The sequence below is a fragment of the Mytilus trossulus genome, chromosome 12, assembly GCF_036588685.1.
Source record: "Mytilus trossulus isolate FHL-02 chromosome 12, PNRI_Mtr1.1.1.hap1, whole genome shotgun sequence".
Lineage (NCBI taxonomy): Eukaryota > Metazoa > Mollusca > Bivalvia > Mytilida > Mytilidae > Mytilus > Mytilus trossulus.
The window spans coordinates 38,113,828-38,127,361 of NC_086384.1; the positions used below are offsets into that span (position 1 = coordinate 38,113,828).

General features: G+C 30.9%; 1 long non-coding RNA gene across 1 annotated transcript; it reads left to right on the plus strand.

Moving 5' to 3' along the window:
• The first annotated feature begins 10,119 nt into the window (after window positions 1-10,119).
• Window positions 10,120-13,229, plus strand: LOC134693313 (uncharacterized). The gene is made up of 3 exons (XR_010102384.1): window positions 10,120-10,324; window positions 11,371-11,463; window positions 12,052-13,229. It is a non-coding gene; the product is annotated as an uncharacterized LOC134693313 (long non-coding RNA).
• Window positions 13,230-13,534: the final 305 nt, after the last annotated feature.

Here is a 13,534-nt window from a genome sequence, read left to right on the forward strand (position 1 = left end):
TTTTGAAATTTTTGAAACCCGAAATGTTTTTGACTGGGGCTTAGTATCAACAAGTTGTATTGTGTTCTACTTTTGAAGGCGTCTTACCAGGTGATGCTTTAATATAGTCATTAAAACAACATTATGAAATTTTAATAGAAATAACATTCCTTATCACTTTTTAGTTTAAATGTAAGAAGGAAAATAAATAAATGTAATTGACAGTGAGTCATCTTTTGGTCTTTAAAAGCCGTAAAGATATACTATTTATACTATTTATTTTGTATTAGTATTAGTATGGGAAAAGGATAAGCCATAAACATATGTTATTTGTTGTAAATATTTTGATAATAGTATATTTATTTAATTTGATTTTTTAAGTAATATCCTGCTTTTATTTTGATGACTTAAATGCATTAAAAAATTGTAATTAGTAACATAATAAATTTGTAGACTAATTTTTTTTCCGTGGCACAGAGTGAAGTAACAAACATCAAATGTACATAAAAAATATATGTGGGGTATATATGCCAATACGGACGCATCCGAACTATACAAATCTGCACTACAATAAAACAAGGAAATTTGGTAGGTTTAATCCAACGAAATCCAAGTAATGTGCATTTAATTAATAATTATAGGTATATTGTTTGTGTAATTTTGGTCTATTGTGGATAGTTGTCTCATTGGCAATATATATGGAAGTGTGCATATCATACCACATCTTCTTTTTTTTATAAGCGTACGACTTTCAAACCGTATGAACTTCAACAACCAATAAACACATACCGTGTAGGCATTTATGAAAGGCCCCGGATGTACCATCAACTCAATAGGTAGCCTGGGGTCCTGGCTAATTTTGTCAGTATACGACGCGCAGCTAGATTGGACCGGATCCAAGGCTACCCAATAGGCAGTGCTTTGATACTGGACTGATTTATAACAAAGTTGTCCCCAATTGTCAGTTGATAAACACAGAAATTATTAAGAAACTGAGGTTTCAACTCCCTCACGAAAAGTTGACATAAGATGCGTTTGGCTGTTTTGCATGTCCCTTTTGCTCTTGTTTTCAAATTGGACTTCATCCATGGCTAAATAATAGGTTGCAGCGTCCCTAATTAAATAAAAACAAGAATAGAGCTTTGGACGCAAGAATTGAATAATATTATATTTTCATGTTTTACAACACATTAACTGGATGCCCATGGAAATAGCTTAGCACAACATCTTGACAATGCATTGCATGTATTTTAAATTGCATGTATTTTAAATTGCTTGTTTCCATTCCTACAGAACTTACAAAATGTTGATTTATATAGCTTTATGGGGACGACCCTCTGATTTTCAAGCAGTTTGGGTGCAGGTGGATTTTGAAAACAAGATAACCTGACATGGAAAAAAAGCCACAAACAAACCCAGATTTTGTCCAAGATATGATGTAAATGAATAGACTGCAATACAAACTGGAGGAAAAATGTATTTAAAAGTGAAAAGAAATTTCTTGCGGCAGCGCCGAAGAAAAAAACATGCTTATCAGCAGATGGAAAGACGGAGTAAATCCGCCAAAACTCCTTCTACCAGAATATCAATCATATAAACAAGGCTTGGACATTCAATATAAAAATCTATTTACAATAAGGTATTACTAGTATTTGAAAGAGACTTTGTCAGATTAAAAACGCTCCTCAGAGATTAAAGAATAAAGTTAGTACATGGTGAGATGTACAATTTTACATGAAGATTGTTGTTAATCCTAACTGATTCAAACGAAAGATACCACAAGACCTTAGCAACGAACCTGACCAGTACTTCTTTTACCTGGAAAAAGAAAGATACCAAATGTTACAATTTGGGGGAAGAAATTTCGTTTCAGAATTTTCATATCTCACGCAAGGGTGAAATTTGGTTGCAGCAATGGGTGTATGTTAAACGAGAAGACAAACGGGAGCAGTTCGCTCTTAAAATTTCTGAAAATAGGACGTTGGTCCTGTATACATCTTAATGCACTGTTATTGTACGTGCTTTGTGTGTGTGCAAACAGTAAAGTCACAAAAATACTAAACAGAAAAAATCAAAACAGAAAGTCCCTAATCAAATGGTAAAATCAAAATCTCAAACACTGGCATTTTTCTTTGTAGAAAATGATGGGTTAAACTTGTTTATATAGCCAGTCAAACCTCTCACTTGTAAATCAATCGCATCAAATTCCATTAAAATGACAACGATGTGTGAACAAAACATACAGACATAACAGGTAAAAATGTAAAAAAAAAATGCAAGTTGGTATTGTTCAGACTGCCACATTGACTTTGGTATAGCAATATGGCCACCTTCAGTTCTCTCAAGTTACAGTAAATATAAATAGAACAGGAGTCTCCGCTTGCATGTGCATGATGTATATCTTCGCTGCTTTGTCCAATCGTATTTGAGATGTTCAATTCCAAATGAACATAACAAATTATGTGCATGTGCATGAACAAAAAAACTCTTTATACAACTATACCTATTTCACACAATGAAGGATAATTTGTCCATCATATTAACTTATTTTCAAGGAAACGGTTGCATCCTAAATATATCTCCTAACTTATTTTTTTCATTGCATTTTTTTGAAAACACGCTTGTATTTTTTTAAAAGAAGAGAAAAATGCAACACTTTGAATATTTCAATTTTAAAATTTTACAATTATCCAATTTTCAATGCCAATTTTTATTAGGGTCATTAGAATAAATTTTGTTTATATTTTCTATATGAATACTATCATCTGTTCAGATATTATCATGCTTATTGTAATAACTTTTAAATATCATTTTTAATATCTTCACTGTAAATTCTTTCACAAAGGTATCTCACAAAATTAGAAAGCTGCATGGATGTTAGAAATTTAATTCTTAATTTAATAAAGAATTAAATTATTTGTAATAAATTTCTAGTGCATATATAAAGTGAAATCTCATTCGAAAAATATTCGAAGAATTCAATAATAATATTTTTAAATTGACAATTTCACTTTTGTAAAGCTTATTAAATGTTTCCATATTAATTTTGTCAAAGTGATAGTAAAGATTCTTTACCCAAACAAGCATGATTTAAGCTTCTAAACAGGTGAATTTAAAGGTAAGTTATTATTAAAGATTGCAAAATAATTGACTTAATATTGAGCCTCGACAGGGAGCAGATGTTCCCCTTTGTTATATAGACTTTGATCTTCTCTTCGCAGATCATCACTTGATACAAGAGTTTTCACTCTAAACTGTTCAATAGTAATAAATTTGTAATTAGTTACCTGTAAATTTCGATTAAGGTTTTTTATTTATACAATTATGAAGGTGTTTCAGACGTTTCAGACTCTTTATTTATGATAATTTATTGACATTCATCGAAATGATGACGAATCATCTTTATAAATGGCAAATGTTATTCGAAATTAATAATAAACACATCATAAGTAATAGTAAATTTTATTAAAATTACTATATATAAAAATCAAAGAAAGTAGGCCACAAAGTAATCAAAATACACCAATAATGTTTCATTCATATATGTGTGTATATTAACAATTTGTGGTATATGTAGTCACACGTAGAATACAAAGAATGCAATTTCCTACTAATCGTGAGAATCTGACTATATATAAACACTATTACCCATTTAGTATTTGTTTGAAGAAAGAAAGTAAAATAGAAAACAACCACAAAATATAAAATAGTTCCCAATAATTGCTCTGGATCAGAGATGGTCATATGACGTCATATAGTAAACAGAATGACACATCATTTACAAAGATATAATTATTGTTGAAAATTCTATTTACTATATAAAAAAAAGCATTTTGATGACATTAAAGTTTATATGGCAAACTTAAAATAACTTGATAATTCAGTTATAAGCAAGATTTCATTCATAGTGTTTTCGAAATTAAATTTTTTTACGATGATTTTAATATGTACACTGAGTACTTCCTTGGGTAAACTGTCCAAAGACCCATTATTTATATCGATTTTTTCTCGTTAGATTTTTTCAACATTTTGTCTTACAAGGTCTTTCGTAATCGTAGCTTTCATACGATACCGAATGACATTTTTTCTCATTGTTGAAGGTCTTCAAAGGATCTTTTGATGCTTACATCCGCGTCCATAGTCACCGTCAACGCGGAGAGTTGTCTCATTACATATTACACTACAGCTCCTAATTAAACAAGTAGAATGGTATATAATTTATGAAAGCAACTTAGTGCATATTCTTTAAAGGTTTTAACTGTGACTGTCTTACCTATCATGTTTGTTTTGTTCACGCATCTTTGTGAATATAACGGAATTTGATGCGACTGTCTTACACATGAGAGGTTTGGCGCATTAAAACAAGGTTCAATCCAGAATTTCTACATTAAGAAATGCCTTTACCAAGTCAGAAATATGACAGTTGTTGTCCATTCGTTTGGTGTTTTATTCACCTGATTTTGCCGTTTGATTATGCACTTTCCGTTTTCAAATTCCTCGGAGTTCAGTTTTTTTTGTGATTTTACTTTTATCCATAGTTTGTCATAAAATGCTCTTCTAGTACAGTAAGTTAGTTTCTATGTTAACCTTTGATTTGAAATGCTGTATATCTGAAACGGTTACACATTTTGTACTTCATATATTATTTCAATTGTTAACAAACATCCTTTTTTGGATAACCAATATTTATGTATAAACGGCAGTGCCGTGAGAATCAGGCATCCATAAGGCAGCAACCATTTGATTTTCGGGGGGGGGGGGGGGGGACGGGCTTTGGTTTTTTTTGGAAAAAAAGGTTTGTTTCTAGTTTTTGGAGAGAAAAAATAATTTGGTTTTGATTCTGAGAAAGAAAAAAAATTGTCTGTTTCATCCTCAGCTGCCACTATATGTAATGCTAAAATTAGTTTGCTTCTGTGTCTTTTTATAAAACATATTTCATGTATATCAACAAAAGCTTTTGATCTTAAATTCTTCATCAGTAATTCAAAATTATAAATTAATTTTACAATGAATCAATGACAAATAATGATAGTCCATATCCATTTCGTGACCACAAAACCAACCTGTAGTTCAGACTAAGATTATATTCATTCAGTGTTCAAACTTGCCAAAACCACAGCTTTCATTCAGAAATAAGTAATGATGACTGTGCACATTTTAAAGTGAATATCTATATTTCTAAACACTGGTCAGAAAGCCACTGATGTAGCATATAACGTGCAGCCGATCAGATAGGTAAACATTTTTAAAATGAATGAAACTCTGTATATTAAATAGTTGCTTGAAAAATAATCAATATTTTTTTTGTGACTTAACATTGACAGGAGGGGCAAAGATAACTTGTATTTCACACTTTATTAATCTATTTCGTCTTCGGGTTCTTTTAATTGGTATTCATACTAGTCTAGCCTTGACTTTGATAGATAAATGTGTTAGACCACATAATTCTCTATATACAAAGGTGAAATCCTCTAATTTCTAGAAATGTCTACAACTATTTTGTCTTTACCTTTTCGGCTACAGCTCTGTTTTCACGTTTTATTGTTTGACTGAGGATATTGTTTTCGAAGTAACGCATTCACAATTCAAGTGCAGCTAAAATTGATATGTTTCCAAAAGACCCGATCTGTGTGCCTTTAATTTTCGTTATAAGAATATTTCACCTTTTAAGCCACTGATATGTAGTTGTTACCTGGATGTCTACCATTGTGTATTTACATACTGTGTTCTAGTTAATTTGTGCTTCAGTATTCTTGCTTGGTCCATACTTGCTGCATGTGGGTGATTGTTTTCTTCACTGTACATACACATGTTGTTTCATCACTGTTTCTTTCAGAATATAGGGCTGTATAAAAGACTGAACATGTCAGCCTTAAATGTTCTATATTTGGCTTAAGAGAATGAAATGTATGTTTCTTATCAAAACTGATTCCTATGTGTTAGTGAACATAACTACTAATTAGTAGCTTTACTGTGCGATAATCGTTATTCACGATTAAGCAAAGATATTTGAAGATATAAGAGAAATGTGTGTAGAGGTTGCTGTCATGATGAATTCCAGAGCGATGCCTATTGATGATATCCGTAAAATGAATCTCATATCTCTTACTTATACTGAAAACCAAAGTACGGAGAAACGAGATAAAGGGCGACATTATTTAATTGTCTGGTTTGTTGACATATTCGGAGAAATTTTATTATTTCGAAACACATAATTAAATAAAAAAGAAAAGAAAAGCATGTGAGATCGACAACCGGAAGGGAGTCACACCATCCAATCTTGTTATACAGAATATTTATATTTAACAAAGTCATGTTACTATACACGATGTCGATTAAATACAAATAAAACTGACAATAAAAGAATAGTAGTTCTAGCTTATTCACAAATAAATGAGCAATGACACAGCTTAAACACGGATTATCTTGGATTCTTGTATTACACACCCACAAAATTATACCCGAACACCGTTTAACATGGGTCGTGGCCGGAAGTTGTCATGCAGTAAATGCAGCAGTAAAAATGAATGCACAATGTGCATATTCGATGTGGAATAGTTATATCGAAGAAGACATCAACGATAATCAATATTTCTTTTCCTGTTCTGTCACGAGTAAATAAATAAGATTTATTCCTCAATCTAGCATATAATAGCCTTGACTGGTATTTTCCAGGAACGACGGAAAAGGGGATAAGGTTTATCATATCATATTGTGCCGGTGATAAATGACATGATCAGGCGATTCCGTATGTCAATTGAATATTTACTTTTGTAATCCGATTCTATTGAATGTTTAACCGCCTGCTGATTTCCTTTTCAAGGGTTCCATTTAGGATATATCTAGCATAGAGGAATTATAAGTAATATTTATGACTGTATGCTTGTGTGAATATTCTATGTTCCTTGTCGTAGTTGTAATTAGTTTATTGCAAATCAGCATATAATATAATGCTATAGCATCAACAACATATATGATATAGTGAGCGACATAATATAAATAACAAAAAAACATATTAAACAAATAGTACCATATATAATCTACTTTATCAATTGTGACCGTAGTTTTCATTTAACAAACAACAAAGTTTTAATACTAAAGTTCTTGAACAAGTTAGGAGATACATCACTTGTGGTTATATTTTAATTGCATCTGTTTAAAAAGCAAAAATGTTACTTTTGATTTTTAACCATTTGCACACATCATCAATATATTTTGCATCTCGAAAACTCAAACTATGCAAAATAAATACATATATAAATGCATATTGACTCAACCATGTCACTATGAAACAAAAAGTTGAAAGTCTGATACAACTACATGCACAAACGCTGTTTTGTTTCTATAATGTATTAAAAAAATACAATGAGCACATGTCAATCACATACCTATATGAAAACTGTATATCATACTCTAACAGGGCGACCTTGTGCTGCTCTATAAAGATAATAATATATTGCTCTGCTTGAAAACACTGCTGCTCTTGATCTGTAAAATGAAAAATGTACAATTTCAAAGATACAATGTTTAAGATTATGTCATGTCATGCAAAATTTACCAAGTGCTTCGGTAGCAGTTTGCTTTTTGTAGAGGTTTGTGTGGTCAATTGTGTAGTTGTTCTGTGTAGTGATTTGTGAGCAGTGGTTTTCATTATTTTACCATGATCCAACACACTATACTGAATAAAGACAACAGTGGTATACCTCTATTTAAAAGCCACCAATCGATTGAGAGAAAATAAATTCGTGCCAGTAAACAAAACCAAGGGAACAATATAAATACTGAAGAATACTTACGATTGAGTTTCATAAGCCACATACAAAAAGGGAATGATTTAAGGTACAGCGGAAGATCACAATTCTTTTTCATTTACTAATGATAAACAGTTGACGCATAAACACATATCACTTTACCAAGATATTCATTTATAAAGCTGACGATTTGTATTCCAATGTTTTATTGACGTGATCACTACTATAAAAAAAAAAAGAAGATGTGGTATGATCGCCAATGAAACAACACTCCACAAGAGACCAAAATGACACAGAAATTAAAAACTATAGGTCACCATACGGCCTTCAACAACGAGCAAAGCTATTTGTTATGTTCTCATGTCATCCGTTTTATTTAAAACGAAATGTAAAGCAACATGACGGGTGTTAACCAATGAACAGGAGCATCTGACTTTTACGATATAATTAAGTTCTGATGCAACGCGTCTACTGATTGGCTAAAAGAGCTTTTTCTATCAGCTCATATACATAATTTTATCATGGAACAATGACGTCATCATTGTTTTTTCATGATTTACTCAAGCTTTAAATGAAGTTTAAAATTAAATTATAAGGAATGACTGCAATTATTTTCTGTCTAGTCGAAATAACACGAATAATTTAGTGCACACTCTAAAATAACTCGCTGTGCGGGTTAATCAGTTTCAACTACTATTCTTCATTATTTCGTCATAGACAGAAAAAAGTATTACAGTATTTCCTTAAATAAACCCAGTTGGGAACCCCTTACTGAGCATTTCTTAATGATCACTGATGACTTAATTTGGTCCATAAATGTAACGTGTGATAAGATGAAGTTTCCTCAGGATGTTAATCGTCAGCTAAAATGATAATTGATTGCTTTTTTATTAATAAGTTCTCATTTGACGCAAAGACACTTGAAAATTGTAGATATAAGATAACAGGTTTTGGTCAAGGAGAAAATTCGAAAATTAAATTTGTTATGGTGTAAAGTATAAGATATGAATATACATATTGTTCAGTTTTAATTGCCCTTATTAGATATCACATATCAACAGGTTATGTTTCTCTTTTTGAAAACGTTAGTATTTGTAAAAAAAATTATAATATAATTTGACTCAGGATCGATAGTTAACTGTTTTAGTCATATTATATTCTTTTAGTCATATTATATTCTTTAAGTAAGTGATAATGAAGACAACACTAAATGTTATTTGACTATGTTTTTCAATACGCCATTTGTCTTAGTCTTTATAATTGATGTTTTGTGTCAACCAAGGAGATTTTATTTCATTATATTAAGTTTTATCCTCATTTATAATTTGTTTAATCTTTCGTTCACAGTTTAGTAGTTTTACATTATCAATTATATTTAGCCATCACAAAACGTTTTCACACTATTTTAGTAATTGCTCCTTTTTTTTGTAAAACAACCTTACTTGTTAAAGACTGAGCTAATGAATACCCAGTTATTTTACATTGCTTTAAACTGTCCGAACAAAATCTGTAGTGGTGCTGTTTTCGACAAATATACTTAGATACTTGCATTTTTAAAGAATCGAATATTCCAATGATGATTAGTAAATTTAAGTTGTTGTTGTACATGATATTGAATGTTTAAATGATAAGTTTGATACCTTTGTTATTTCCACTTTGTTTGGACTTCGTTATTGGTTATTATGGTTTGTTGTAACATACAGGATTATATTAGTGATTCTTACATTTTACTTGGTTTGCGTTCATCTTTTGAAGCACCTTTTCCCTTTTTTTCGACTTTCGACTAAGAGCAAATATTGAGATTTAATATCGGTAAATTACACTCAGATCAATCCATGTGTTCGTAGATAGTAGATGTGTTTGTGTCCTGTTAAATTGTTATACGATGATGACTGATGTACCCATATTTTGACTATTTTATTAATTGTGACTGTTTATTTAACGCATCATGTAAATGTAGCGGAATTTGATGAGACTGTTATTAAAGTGAGAGGGTTAGCGCTATAGAACCAGGTTTAATCCACCATTTTCTACATTTGAAAATGCCTGTACCAAGTCAGGAATATGACAGTTCTTGTCCATTCGTTTTTGATGCGTTTTGTTTTTTGATTTTGCCATGTGATTAGGGACTTTCCAAATTTTGTTTCCTCTGAGTTCAGTATTTTTGTGATTTTACTTTTTACTGTTGCCTGGAAGTAAATATACTGTTGCATTATATTTTGTTGCATCTATCTTACGTTCAGAGTGCCACGACTGTTGCACTGTCTCACTAGCCAGTCAAACTGAGGTTGTAAGATCGAATCCCACATGGGACAGGTGCCCTCGACTCCAATCCTAATTGACTGTGGTATTCAGTTCGCAGGTAGGTTAATGCAGTTTATAAAAAATTAGCAATGATTTTCGGTGTTTGCATCGCAATCTAAATCTGACGTCATTTTCCCAACTATTCGACACGTGATTGGCTAGAACGTTTCGTCGACGTCAGATTTTATCTTGTCACCAACAGCTGATCGGGCACCTTGTTATGATAGAAGTCAGTGTCTTCAGTTCGACAACAACACGTTAATATAGATGTGGGTTGGTTATATTTTGAGGTAAGTTAGTTTTAAATTATTTTAGCTTTCTGCCGAGGATCTTGGATATCCATTTCATTCACGATTATGAATGTAGTCTGAAAAGAAAGCTGCATGTTTAATTAAAACATGTGGTTATTTACACGTTTCGCTGTCAACATGATGTGGTCAGTCTGTTGAAACTTCCTTTAGAAATAATTTTTCACGTTTACACTATCTTACTTGCTTATAAACAATCCAATCTTTATTGACTATTGACTATACAAATATAATTTCACGTCCACATTTTGAAAACTGACCAGGAATGCGCAAAATGTTTAAATTTGGGAAACCATAATCAACCATGGAACGTGTTAAAGGAGTAGAATTTGTTAAAATGCCCGATCAACAAGCAGACTGAGACCCACCACCTTTCACCTATGCCTTTCACCCCCCCCCCCCCCCCCCCCCAACTCCATTTTCATTAAAGATCTATAAGGTATATGTGTACATGAATCTTAAAACTGGTCGCATTTACACATGATAAATCATTTCTTATTCCAATTTATAACATATTGTAGAAGTAAAACAAAAGTTTATTCAAAATATATGCATGCATTACTCTGTGCATCATACTTATGCCTCAGCCTACTTTTAATCAAACTGTGGAAGCATTCACATGAGATATTATATGTGAAAAATATTATTTATTATCATGGCCATAATTTATTAACAACTTTTCATTGATGGTTTTGAATCTGATGCTACATATATGTCATTATAGTATTATTTTAAAATATCCCTTTTAGTGTACATTTGAATTTTTTGTCTTTAATAATTATGTTTATTTTATATATAGACATAAGATTAAATTAAATATGTATTTTTAATATTGATTCACTATGATAATGTGTATCTGAAGTATTTGTGTGTTTGTGTTGATCTTTTCAAATTTTAACACACTTATTATAAAACAATTTACATCAACAGATCAATCTTAATTTTGTGTATTTGATTTTACAACCTGGTGTGGATACAATTGAGTATTAATTGAAACCTTTCAGTAATTATTGTAACTTCTTTTGCAGATTGATTTACAACTGGCACACATAAGTTGACAGTTAATGCATAAAGAGTGTAGTTTCTATAACATCAAATATGAGGTCTATACACAATCAATTGTAAGTATCAATTTTATTATATTGAATGAGTCCTGCAAGGGTCCTTCAGTTCTATATTTTATATACCATTTTCTATATTAATCTTTATCTATTTTGCCCAGTATTCTCTATTCTTTGTATTTTAACACACCATAATTTTCTTTTATTATCAGTCTTTTCTCAATCTTTAATTTCTCAGCCTTTAACATGTTTAAATATTGCACTTTTGCTTAAGGGATTATTACATGATTGCTGTATCTATTCTGTTAACACCATCCAGACCCTCAGTTTAGGTGAATATAATTAAGTTATCTGGTGTATTAAGTCACACCCACCCCATATTGATTATTAAAGTTATATTGATTATTGATAACAAATTGGCAAAGCAATGTGATGGGTAAATATCAGTTATAGAAAGTTGTATTTATAAACTTTATTGTACTTTTACAGACAATTCATCAATTAAACTTTGTGTCAAGTTTACTTTTAATTCAAAAATAATTAAGGAATATACAAATGTGACAATTTTGACTGAAGTTTTCTATTTGTATCATAACATGAATACCAATAACTTTTAAATGCCATTAATGGTTTACATATTTTTTTCAGTACATGCATGAAGATAACTTGGAGGCAATGGTGTCATACAAGTTTAATAGTTTTAACTATGATAGCCTTACTGAAATTTGAAAAAAGTAATCAAAGAAAAAGAGTGACAACTTCTGTCTTATGAAGATCAACCTATATACAAGGAAATTGCCAGACAATGTGTAACCATGTATGAGGATAGCTTGAGATATATACATGAAAAGAAAGTGAAATCAATGTTTTTAAGATAAAATCTTGATGACATATAACAAAAATATAACAGTGTTGAATATGAAAACCCCATGGCATGTCACATGTAACTTTGGAATGCAGCAGTTTTCAGTATGACACTAAAAGGAAGGATTTTATTGCTGTTAAAACTGACTCGTGAACATTGAAGACAGAGAAATAAAGGTTTTACATCAGAGGAAATGACTGTGCACTTCTTTCTTGAAGGATCAACACACAAAAGGAAATGTTCATATCATTATGCATCATGTGCAGTAGTTGAGATAATTTTGGATATACATAAAACTGTGAACTAAGTGATAATTATAATTCAAACATCATATGTGGTACCTGCATGTACTTACTGGTATATATATTGTAATTCACAACATGTTACATGAATATATAGGAATATTCTTTGCATGATACATGTGAAATAAAAAAAAAACACAAGTAAAGGAATAAGGATTTATCTAGTACATCATTATCATATGAAAACCAGCAGAATGATATATGTCTACATTTATTATGGATCATGGAAACCTACAAGGAAGTATATATTGTGTGCATTGTTATATCAGAATTATCAGTTTTAATTCAATGTGACATGTGCAATGCTTTTTGTTTTAATTTTGAGAAAACTTTTTGAAATGAATGAAAAATTATAAGTTTCTTTGATTTTGAAACCTTTGAAATATCAATAGTCATACTTGTATGTAATAGGCAGATAATACTCATACTGAACTCAATGCTTTCACATGCTTAAACCTTTATTGAATAAACAAATAGTTTTATCTCAAGGAAATTTCTTTTTTTAATGTTTTTTTTAATTTACTGTTTTGTACTGGAAAAACTGCAATGAATGAGTGATGCATGTTCAAAAAATGAACATAGCTCTAGAAATTATTGCTTATAGCTGATATAGTTTAAAAAAGACCCATTCACACATGTGATGTGACAGTAACTGATCCTTATAATTCAGTGAATTAATAAAAAAATGTGTTTAATTAAAAAAAAATCATTGAAAAAACTTTTAAGTTTAACCAGAGATATATATATGTCTCTGGTTTAACAGGGCTAACAGATAAATATTTCTCGTAAAACAGGAGTTTGACAGAAGCCTTCAAGGGATTTCAGACTACCATGCAGTTGTGCTTGTTGAAGTGTTTTCCCTATCTGGCATTCTGGAGAATCATTTTGTTTTAGAAATACTGTTTTGCCGTTCGCCATCACGTTATTTCACTATGCTAAACCTTGGTAATCTAAAAGTCGTAAA